The following is an 11734-nucleotide window of genomic DNA, read 5'->3' on the forward strand; positions in this document are numbered from 1 at the left end:
ACGTGCCCTGCGTTAGGAATGCTGAAGACAGGCTCAGAGAACAGAGTTTGTGCCCAGGGAGGCAGGTGGGCATGTGAGCAAAGAATTTCTACTCAGTGTGGTAAGTACCCTACAGATTTAGTTGTTTTTTGTTTTAAAATATATTTTTATTGATTTCATTGATTTTTTAACTTAAACTTGTCTTTATTAGGACTGGTGGTATGTTACTCACTTTATGTGTGTGTGTCTCCCACAGACCATGTTGTAGCGAAAGCACTCAGTGGGTACCCAGTAGATACTTCCCTGCCAGGCCCCTACAGATTTCTTTGTACAAGGTACAGTGATGTATCTGTAATTAAGATTTATTATTCCTCTAATGGGGCTTTAGGGAAGACATCTCAGAAGAACTAAGCGCATTGGTTTTGAGAACGAGGAGAAAGTTGCGAGCTGTTAAAGCTGGGAGGAGGCGAGGGTGCATGGGAGGGCACGGTGCGCTGTGGGCGGCAAGGAATTTGCATTGGTGGCTGGAGGGCCCGGAGCTGGAAAGGTCAGTGGAGGTGTGCATGCCATGAAAAGAGGTTTGAGATTTTTACTTCTAAGGGACAGGTAATAGGAAAGGTTTCAAACTGGATCTGCTTGGCGTTTCACATTTTCCTCCGGCTGTGTGTGCAGAGGAGATTTGTGGGTGGAGAAGGACTGGAAATACTCCAGGAGGGAACCGAGGCAGAAGTCGGGTCAGCGCTTGGGGTCAGACAGGACAGGACAGGGCAGGAGAGTGAGGCGCGTGGGAAGCAGGTGCTGAGCAAATAGGACCTGGAGGACTCGCTGGATGAAACCTGTGTGTCCAGGAGAGGGGAGGGCGAGACGAGCGTGGGATAATTGGCAGGTTTCCATCTCGCGAGAGCGGCCGGAAGGAAAGGCCATCATCCCAGGCTGGGTACCCAGCCCAGGTTATTTGGGGGCAGAGTGGGCTTGGAGATAGCTTCGGTCGGGGGCATCTCGATTTTGAAGTGGCTCATTCAGTAGGTTGGTAAGTGGGTCTGGAGCGAGAAGATCCATGTAAGCTGGAGATGGAGGCTTGGTGGTCATCGGCGACAGTGACGGTCAGGAAGTCCCCCGGGAGGAGCACGTCAAAGGTCAAGAGATGAGGACTGAGCCTGGAGCGGAGGAGCACTCAGGGGGCGGTGGGGAGTGCGGGAGGCCCGGGGAGGACAGCGGGCCAGGACGTTGCACAGGGAGTCTTTCTTATTTTAGGTTTTATGGTGAAAGAAAAATGTTCCTGGAGGAACAATAGTCTATAGTGAGTGTGATTAAAATTCATATTTCCTGTAAGGAACTAAATCAGCCTTATTTTAGGTTCCACTTATAAGTTGCTCTTTCTCATGCCGAAAATCTGCTGTTAAAACTTGGGAATCAGAGGACTGAAGCCCGCGTAGTAGATTGCGCCGTTACCCATTCCTCCTCGTCCCGGTGCTTTTCCTGTTTCGGATGGACTGAGTGCGTTTAGAGAAGAGCCGAGGCGGCGGCCAAGTCCTGCTTTCTACAATTGCGATATTGTACAAACATTTCCACTTCAGTTTGATTTCCTCTGATTCGGGGCCCTGCTTCTTCTCACAGGGGCTCTGTGGGGTCCACCTGGATTTGCAGAGCCAGAGAGGGAGGTCCAAGGTCACGCCCACCAGGGCCTGTGAGGAGAAATGAGAATCGCAGGGCTCTGTTCTCTGCTCAGCAGGGAGCTGCCCGGCTCCCCATAATTACCAGTCTAATTCCCACTTCAAACGCCAGGGTTTCCTACCTGCAGTGGACACCCTTAGAAGAAGCACTGAGTGGGAGGGCTGCCCCCACACCTACTCATTAGCACCTTTCATCCCCCAAGATAAAAGGCCTCTCAGACACCAGGGATCCCCACAAAATCCCTTTGAGGCTGGGAGGTGGAAAGCGCAGACGGAGGAGGAGACCCGAGGGTGCCTTTCCCAGAGCAGCTTGTTGGTAGATCCAAACCAAAACCAGGGTATGATGTTGTGATCTGAACAAAGACTCGCCGCAGGCACAGTTCTGTGCTCCCAGGGCCTGCATAGTCAGTCATTCCTGCCAGATGAGTAGCTGCTATCAGCATTGACTTGCTGATCTGGATACAGGGATTCTACCCACGGGACAAACTTAGTCACGGGCGCCTCTCCATATCAGTTAATTTACTTCAAAATTAGTCCTTTGCCAGAAAGTTAGGGTGCTGTGACTTAAAAATATCCGTTTAAGGTTTAAGCATAATAATCTCATCTAATGGATTGAATGTAATGATAAGCTTATTTAACATATTTTTCAAATTATTATTATCAAGAAGTCTTTTTGTTGAATCTTTATTAAGATCTTCTTGAGGGACTAAGAGGCTTAGTTCCTCAACTGTGATTGATGTACTTTCTGTCTTCAGAACTAATCCCAGTGCTATTTAACATGCAGGGTGGGGCCCGGCCGGCATGTCTCAGTGGTTGAGCATAGACCCATGAACCAGGAGATCAAAGTTCGATTCCTGGTCAGGGCACATGCCCGGGTTGCAGGCTTAATCCCCAGTAGGGGGCGTGCAGGAGGCAGCCAATCAACGAGCCCTTTCCCTTACTCTCTCTCTAAAAAAACAATAAAAACAGCCCTACCCGGTTTGGCTCAGAATAAAAATATATTTAAAAAAATAAAAATAAAATAAAAACAATTCAGAGTTTGTATTAGTGCTGATCGCTGTGGAAGAAAACCTGCATTTCAGACCAGGGATCCCAGAAGCCAGCACAAGAAGAGAGAGCTAACGTTTATTATTTAACATTTATTAAGTTGGCCCTGGCCCTGTGCCAGGTAATTCCAAGCTATGTCTTCGTTTTATTTTCACAGCAGTCGGGAGGTAGGAATGGTCATGTCCATTTGGCATGGAGGGAAATGGGTTTAGGGAGGTGGATAAATGACCCAGAGTGTGGGATTTCCAAGGGGCAGAGCTGAGGTGGGTCTTGATGCCTCACGAGGTGCCTCGACATTCTCATGAAAGAGCAATTTTCTGTTTTGTAAAGACACTTTAGGATTTCCAGTTACTTTTCATCATTAAAAACGACTTTACAATGAACCCTCATTCAGTGGTGATGGATGGTGCCGAGCTGGTGCTGGGGGGAGGGGCTCATTGACTGCTGGCTTGTGACTTCTGCTTTCAAGAGCATCTTCTAATGACCAAGATACAAGTGACAGGCTCGACTCGGGGGGGCCTCCGTCGTCAGGTGTCCTGATCTGCCTCTCTCTTTGCACTCACTGCACGCTGTGACCTTCACACTGCACGCTGTGACGCCTGTGGGTCGCGATCTGACCTTCACACTTGATGTTTCTCCATGTTGTCTGTGGGTCTCAGGCTCCCTGGTTTCTCTGTCCTTACCAGAATGCACAGCCTACCTGGTTCCTCACTTCCCAATGGGATCATCCCTCCAGGCCTGGTCCACCAGCCAGGCCGTCCTGCTCTGCCCAGCCTGATGTCATGCCATCCTTGTCTGAACTCACCCGGGTGGGGCTCCCCGACCCCTGGTGATGCTCTGGGGGTGTCATTTCTGGGCCATCTTTCTCAATCTCAGTCTGCTCTTGTGTGACGATGGGATGGTTACGCTGTCGTTATAAACGAATCCTCTGGAAAACCCCCACACTTTCTTTTCTATAACACGCCACTTTTCAGCAGTTAGCCTTGGAGTTGTATGCTGAGGCCCTGCTCCCTTCAATCCCTTCCTCCCAGCTCCAGGCATCTTGTTATGTTTGCTTATGAGTCTTCTTCCTTTCTTCTCCCTCCTCTTCCCTCTTGGAACAGATGCTGGGTGTGAGGATGGGAGGAGTGTTGATGGGGCTGGAAGCGGAAGTGGAGGTGGCAGGACAATGTCTCCTGGCCCCACACGGTTTCGAGTTTCTCATGCGGGAGGTGCTTGCGTGGCTCACCTGGGTTCTGTAGGCCTAGTACTGTGTTGTGAGGGGCGCGACCTCCCCTGATGCTGAACGCAGGTGATTCTCGGTGCACGGGTGCGGTGGTTTTGGACGTGGTAAGGAACTACTATATTGCAATTTCTCTAAAGTAGAAAGTCACTGCGCCCCTCCCACCACCACCCCCACCCCCGACGCTGCCCACCTCCAGTCACTCAATGAGTTCTGTCAATCAACAGGAGGCGGGTCATCCCTCAGCGTGGAAGTCACAGTTCAGGGGAGGCTTTAAGACACTGATGCTGCATTATTGCTTTTGTCTCGGAAGGGATGGGATGGGATTGTTAGTGTCTTCTCATGTACCGGGAGGGATGGCGACAGGTGTCAGGTAGACACAGGGATCAAGGAGACAAATGTGATGCCTCATGTGTGCTGCCTCAGGGCTCCAGGTCAAGTGCCCCAAGAATGACATGTGAACTCGCGGCCTTCTCTGACCTGGCAGCGGACATCCGGTAGGGTCATGGGAAGCAGGTTCACGGGGGAGGGAGCGTCGACGGCCCACCCTCCTCCACAGGAGCATGTAAAGGATGTGTGGACATGCTTAAAACATCCCTAGGATCCTAGTGGAGGAGGATCCGCCTGCTCTACCTGGGACACCGAATAGAAGGGAATTTTGAGATGTGCACGTTACGCTCACTGTGTTGGGTCTTACTTGAAGACTGGGCTCCGGGCCCCTCCTGGGAGCATCCTCCCCGCTGGCCCACATCCTCTCCACAGGGCGTTGTAACCGACGGCTTTACAGTCTGTGTGAGACCGTTAGCGGGTTCTTGGCCACTGTCCTATTCCCAACACGTAGCATCGTGCCTTGAACACAATAGATGTCCAACAGATACTTCTTGCCTTGCATGTAATTAACTGAGTAAATGTGCACGCAGGCTATCCTGCGCTAACGTTTGCATCTTGAATGTTGCCCCCGGATACATGAACTTGGTGGGAATCCTCGGGAAGATGTACTCTAGACAGAAGCCAGCCTGGGGAATACAGGGGCCCAGAGGGATGCCCCCTGTCCTGTTCCCGCTGCCCGTTGGCTGTTTGTGGGTGCGTTTCCCATGCGCCGTCTCAGAGACAACAAGGGCCTCGCTGTGCCCGGTGCGCAGTGAGCAGTGAGCGCCGCGCTCCGTGTACACACGGCTGCCGTCCGGGGAGGACAGACTGAAACTTCCTATTCTCATTGTAATTAGTCCTCCTATCGCGACTGTCTCACGTTCTATAGTCTCCTTTGTTGCGGCAGCATCTGGTTCCATGAGCCCTTTGTGCGGGAACCGGGTGCTGGTGCCTCATGAGAGGCGGGGAGAGCTGTGCTGAACGGCAGGTAGGGAGAGCCTTCCCTGGAGCCCCGCGGTGGATCGCGGACGGCTCGTCCATTGTGTCTCCGCATCCCCCCGGCGAGAGGCTGAGATCATGAACATCCCGTGAGCGGGCCCTGGGGGCTCAGCCCGATGGCACAGACCCGGTCACAGAGGGTTAAAGGAGGCAGAGTGGCATTTCTGCTCCCGGTCCCTTCTGGCTCCTGGGACACCTCCCACCGACTATTGTTTTCCCACAGACACCGAGCCGGGCAGCTGATAGCAAGGCTAAAGGAAACCCAGAAACTTTACAGCGGGGTTTTATTAGGGAGATGGGGCGACAAAGGGGTTTAAATGGAAGAAGGCGTGACTGTGGGGGAGAAATTTCTCAGTGAGAGATGCACGCTTTCCCCTGGTTGGGCAGGGGAGCATATTAGAAGGCCTGGGGTCGGTTAAGCTGCACTCTCTTCCCCAGCAGCTTCTCCTTGACTGTTGGTGGCTGCGCTGGGTGCTGCCGGCTCTGACCGTCACCGGCGGTCCACGCGTTGTAAGCACTGAGCCCTGTGAACCTGGCCCAGGGCTGGACAGCAGGCCTCTCGATTGATCGATGCAGCCTTCCCTAGGCATGGCCTTCCTGTAAGCTGAGAGGTAGCTGGGGGTCCGATTACATTCAGCTCTTAGGGAAGGCGTGGGGGCAGAACCTTTAGCGTTGGAAAATCGAACAGCTTTTCATCATGAAACCCAGGGGAGAAAGCGTTGGATAGGTTCATCCTAAGTGAAAATGACATCGTGGTGGCAGCAGACTCAGGCTGAGCAGGAGAGAAGCCGCCGAGGAGGACTGTGTGCACACGTGGTACCTAGGCGCTGTTACGGATGTGAGCACACTCTATAGCTACAGACACAGAGTCGCGAGGGCTTTGTCATAGATGTCGTGGACCTAGCACTGCCCGGAATCTCATAGGCTTAAATGTGCAGCAGGCCCTGTCAGAGCCTCTGTAGTCTTATTAAAGAATATTTTTATTGATTTCAGGGAGGAAAGAAGGGAGAAAGAGATAGAAGCATCAATGATGAGAGGGAATCATTGATCGGCTGCCTCCTGCACGCCCCGCACTGGGTACTGAACCCACAACCCGGGCATGTGCCCTGACCAGGAATTGAACAGTGACCTCCTGGTCGACCCTCAACCACTGAGCCACGCCGGCCGGGCGGTCCTTCTGTAGTCTTAGCTAATGCCTTGCAGTAAGAGAATATCTTGCTAGTAACACAGTTGAGCAACTGTCCACTTGCTGAAGGTGGGTTATGTTTCGTCCAACCCGATGAGACTCGTTCATGCGGCCCTGGGATGCTCACCCAGCGTGGACAAGGTCGTGGAGAGGACACCGGGACTAAGGAAGATCCACTGACTTGTCCCTGGGACAAAGCCGTCTGTCCTGGCACACAGCTGATGGAGCTGTTTGGCGATCTGAGTTCCAGCCCTAGTTTTTCCCACCACCGATGGGGCAGGTCTCATTGGTCCTTTGTGGGCCTCGCTTTCTTCAGCTGTAAAATGAGCAGGTTTGAATCAGTGTCCTCTAAACTGAAACACCCTGGAATCCTGCCTGAGAGGGTTCCAATCCAAAATGATGAATAGTTACTATTACGCAGGATTCTCCGGAGGAGCAGAGCCAGCAGGGCCTGTCTGTCGGTCTGGCAGTGGAGGTATTTTTAAGGAATTGTTTCACACTGTTGTGGGAGCCCGTGAGTCTGGGGGCAGACTGGCAGACTGGACATTCAGGCAGAAGTTGTTGCAGTCCTGAGTTCGAATTCTGCACGGCAGGAGGTGGGAAAGTCAGGGAGGGTTTCTGTGTTGGGGTCTGTAGGCAGAATTCCTCCTTCAGACCTCGGTGCTGGCTATTAGGGTCTTCAACGGATTGGATGAGGCCCACCCTTGTAGAGAGGATGATCAGCTCTCGTCAGGGTCTACTGACTTAAATGTTGTAAGCACTGAGCCCTGCGAACCTGGCCCAGGGCTGGACAGCAGGCTTCTAGATTGATCGATGCAGCGCCCCCTAGGCATGGCCTTCCTGTGAGCTGAGAGATAGCTGGGGGTCCAATTACATTCAGCTCTAAGGGAAGGTGTGGGGGCAGAACCTTTAGCATCGTAAACTTACCTTAACAGCAACATCTAGACTGGCATTTGACCAATTAAGCACCATAGCCTAGCCAGGTTGGCACATCACATTAACTGCCCCAGAGTTAGGCTGTAACTTCCCCTTTTTCTGTGCTATAAGCTCTGGTGTTACTCGTAATATGTCTCGTGATGGAAAAGCAGGCTAGTCTAAAATTAAATCATGTCGTGTTAGCAATCTGATGCATCAGTCCTTCCGTCAGTCCGTTCATCATACATCGATTAAGCACCCATGTGTAAGGCGAGACATCAGGAAACCAAAGATTAGTCAGATGAGCCCGAGACTTTCACAGTCGTTAACATCTATTATGGAGACAGACAGGGGAAAAAGCAATCGCTCCAGTGCAGTTGCCTCTAGGACAGCGGTTCTCAGCCTGTGGGTCGCGATCCCTTTGCCGGTCGAACGACCCTTTCACAGGGGTCGCCTAAGACCATCCTGCATATCAGATATTTACATTACGATTCATAACAGCAAAATTAAAGTTATGAAATAGCAACGAAAATAATTTTATGGTTGGGGTCACAACATGAGGAACTGTATTTAAAGGGCCAGAAGGTTGAGAACCACTGCTCTAGGAGGTAGCGTGGTGGGGTGAAAGAGTGGTTAACACTTCATGTGTTGGCGGGAGGAAGGTTGGGGATCAGGGAAGACTTTACAGGAGAGGAGACACGTAAGCTGGGTGTGGAGGGGCCATTAGGAGTTCTTCAGGGAGGCATTCCTAGCAGGGAACAGCATGTTCAAAGGCACGGGGAATAAGAAGCTGTCACACTCATGAACTGGCAGAGATTCAGAATTAACGTATAGAAAGTTCTGTTGTGTCACAGGTGCAGGAGCCGCAATATCTGTTATTCTCATTGGAAAAATTAAAATGTGGCGGATCTGATATTTCATAATTTCTTGGTCAGTAAAATACCATTAGCAAAATATGACAATCTTGGCTTTTAAAAATGGTCTGTATAAAGTATTTAGGGAGGGTCCACTGAAACTTGTTCCAGTTTCCATTTTTACCATTTAAACATATTTTCTTGTCCGTGATGGTTTAATTACAAAGTGAATTCAAAATTTTTGCCTGTATAGGATTTCCCTTATAAGGCAAGCATTTTTGACCAAATATATATTTTAAAATGTTCTCTGAACCAATTATATCACCTTGGGCAAATCAGTTCTCCTCTTTAAGCTTTAAATTCTCGCCTGTAGTGACAAGGAGTTGGGTTGGTTTTTAAAGGTTAGTCTATGATCCTATAAGGGAAATTATCTCTACTGTGCCTACTTTATAGGTAATTTCTATAGCATGAGTCATTGTGATAAACATTTCCCAATACTGGCTATTTACAATGAAAGTAATATATTGCTACTTTGAGCATTTCATGAACACTTCATTACTTTATGTGTGTTAACTACTAAATACTTAACCCTTTGAGTGCCAACCAATATCCTAGGAACTATGCTAAAATTGCCAAGGCATTTTTGCTGATTTTACAGCAGTTTAGGAAAAAAATTATGAATCGCAAGTAAATGAAGTTACATATTCAAAAACTTAAGGAAACCTTTACTACATTTGTTTTCATCTTTGACATATATTGTTTGCTGGTTGTATTATAAAATACTAGTAGAAAAAAAATTTGAACAAAACATATAACGTTAAAATAAAGCGCTCCCAGCACTTTTGGCGAAAGACAGGAGGAGCACGGTCACGCCCCCCCCGGCACTATAGGGGTTAAGAATGAGCAAGCAAAGTAGCCAAGATCCATTCCATTTTATAGTGGAAGAAACCGGAGGCTCAGACAGTTTAAACCATCAGGCTGGGCTCACTCAGGTGCTAATGGGGAAACTGGGGGTTGAACCTCGATCTTGTGGCTCCAAAGTCTGCATTCTTTACCAAGGACTGTGCCCCACAGCACACGGTTGTTGCCATGGTGTAGTATCTTGTGTACATAGCAGAGGGGAAAGAATGTCTTACAGCAGTGGTTCTCAACCTTGGCTGCACATTGGAATCACCTGGGAATCTTTTTAAAATCCTGATTTCTGGGCCTCAATCTAATATTTGGAACAATTCTGGTGTGCTGGCTAATGGGGCCATGAATGTTAACGTGTCACTAGACATCATCTCAAACAGAGGAGGAGGTACTGCTCTCCACAATCAGAGAGGACCCAGAAACCTCCTGCTTAATAAGTAACGAAACTCTGACCCTTGACCTCACCTACTTGCATTTGATCTCTGCCCCGCAGTCCCTGGTAACTATCCATGAACTCCGGCTCTTATGAGGGTTCTGGCTGGTCCCTCTGCCAAGGGATCAGTGGTCCATGTGTTAGGGACCATGACTCCAACTTCGAAAGAGCAGTCAGATCTCAGCCTAGTGGTCACCTCGAGAACATTTCCTGAGCTTCCCATTTAACTTGGCCACTTGTCACTGTCTCATCTTCCTGACCCTGCGTCGCAGGTATCACTGTAGGATGTTTTTCTTATTTGTTTATTTACCTACTAGAGATCTGGTGCATGAAATTCGTGCACAGGAGGGGGGGGGGTTGTCCCTCAGCCCAGCATGCGTCATCTTGCAATCTGGGACCGCTGGCTCCTAACTGCTTGCCTGCCTGCCTGATTGCCCCTAATCACTCTGCCTGCCTCATCACCCCTAACCACTCACCTGCCTGCCTGATCACCCCTAACCACTCTGCCTGCCTGCATCATCGCCCCTAACCATCTCTGCCTCTGCCCCCGCCGCAGTGGCTTCGTCCAGAATGATGTCCGGAATGACACCCGGAAGGTTGTTCGGCTGTCCAGTCTAATTAGCATATTATGCTTTTATTAATATAGATTTGTTGCCACTGCTTTCTCCCATTTGAATGAAGCTCAGTGAGAGCAGAGATTTTCTTATTCACTGCTCTACCCCACCTCTGGACTAGTGGATTGATCAGAGTAGGATGTCTGTCTATCTGTCCATCCATCTCCTGTCCTTCTTCTTCCTTCCTCCCTCCCCCCACGTATCTAGCTACAAAATGGCTTGGTCATATGAAGTTATTGGATGAAGTAGTAAATCTGTCCGATTAGGATGTGGGAAGGCCCTTAGATTTCCTCTAGCCGGCAGTGGTTCTCAACCTTCTGGCCCTTTAAATCCAGTTCCTCATGTTGTGACCCAACCATAAAATTATTTTCGTTGCTACTTCATAACTGTCATGTTGCTTCTGTTATGAATCGTAATGTAAATATCTGATATGCAGGATGGTCTTAGGCGACCCCTGTGAAAGGGTCGTTCGACTGCCAAAGGGGTCGCAACCCACAGGTTGAGAACCGCTGCTAGCGCTAATGACTTAACCCTTGATTTTTCTTTCTGATGCTCCCTTTTTGTATCAAACATAAGACATGGCAGAGTGCCGAGAAATTGAACTTTCGTTACAAAATTCTAATTCTGAGACACTATTTCTCACCCCGTCTGTGTTTTTGTTTTCTGTTGCCAGGGCTTTGAGTCACGAAGACACCTCTTCAGCCAGTGCGTTCTGGGTGAATGAAGCTGGGTGAATGAATGGGCCCATACCCCCTCTGCCACGCCTCCAGGGGTAAGTTCCAGGCACTTGGCATCTCCAAGGCCTTAACGCATGTCAGTCTGTACGTCCTCTGTGTCTGCTTCCCATGCACCTCTACTCACTGCTCTTTGTATGCGGACCTGAGTGGGGCAAACCACAGTGCGCTGCTCACGTGCTGGCAGCGAAGGCGCCTGCAGGGAAGGGGCTGCCGCGTCTCAGTGGCTTATTCCGAATGCACTTAATGGGACGGTGCTGGCGATCCTCGCTGTGTGGAAGGCTGCATGCCCTCCCCTCTGGGAGCCATGGCGAGAAGTCCTCACCTCTGTCTCCCTACGTGCCCAGTACCGACAGAGCCCGCACTTGAACTCCAAACCCACTAGCAGTGCCCGCCGAAGAGCACACCCGAGAGAGTGTCTTTCTGGCTGGAGCCGTAGGCTCAGGGAGCTCAGGAGACGCGGATGCTAGGCACCCACCGAGGAAAAGCAGGGGTCCCCGAGGCTGTTGAGGCTGTTTGGGGCTGGCTGGGACCTGTTGGGAGTGGACCTGCTGGTGATGCAGGTTCAGTGCTGGAGCAGGAACGCCGACCAGTTTGCAAGGCAGTGATCGGACCGGTTGCAGGTACCGGCCTGGCAGCGTGTGCGGTGTCTGCAGTTCACGCTGCCTTTGCCCACAGAGACTCGCACAAGCTCTCCAGGCAGCCGCGCGGCCGCCCTTCCCGGCTGCTTCCTGTCCTTGCCGCTGGGATCCAGGGGCTGCCTCCGAGGACCGCCTCCACAGCCACCTGATGGGCCC

The sequence above is a fragment of the Myotis davidii genome, unplaced genomic scaffold (assembly GCF_000327345.1).
Source record: "Myotis davidii unplaced genomic scaffold, ASM32734v1 scaffold1494, whole genome shotgun sequence".
Lineage (NCBI taxonomy): Eukaryota > Metazoa > Chordata > Mammalia > Chiroptera > Vespertilionidae > Myotis > Myotis davidii.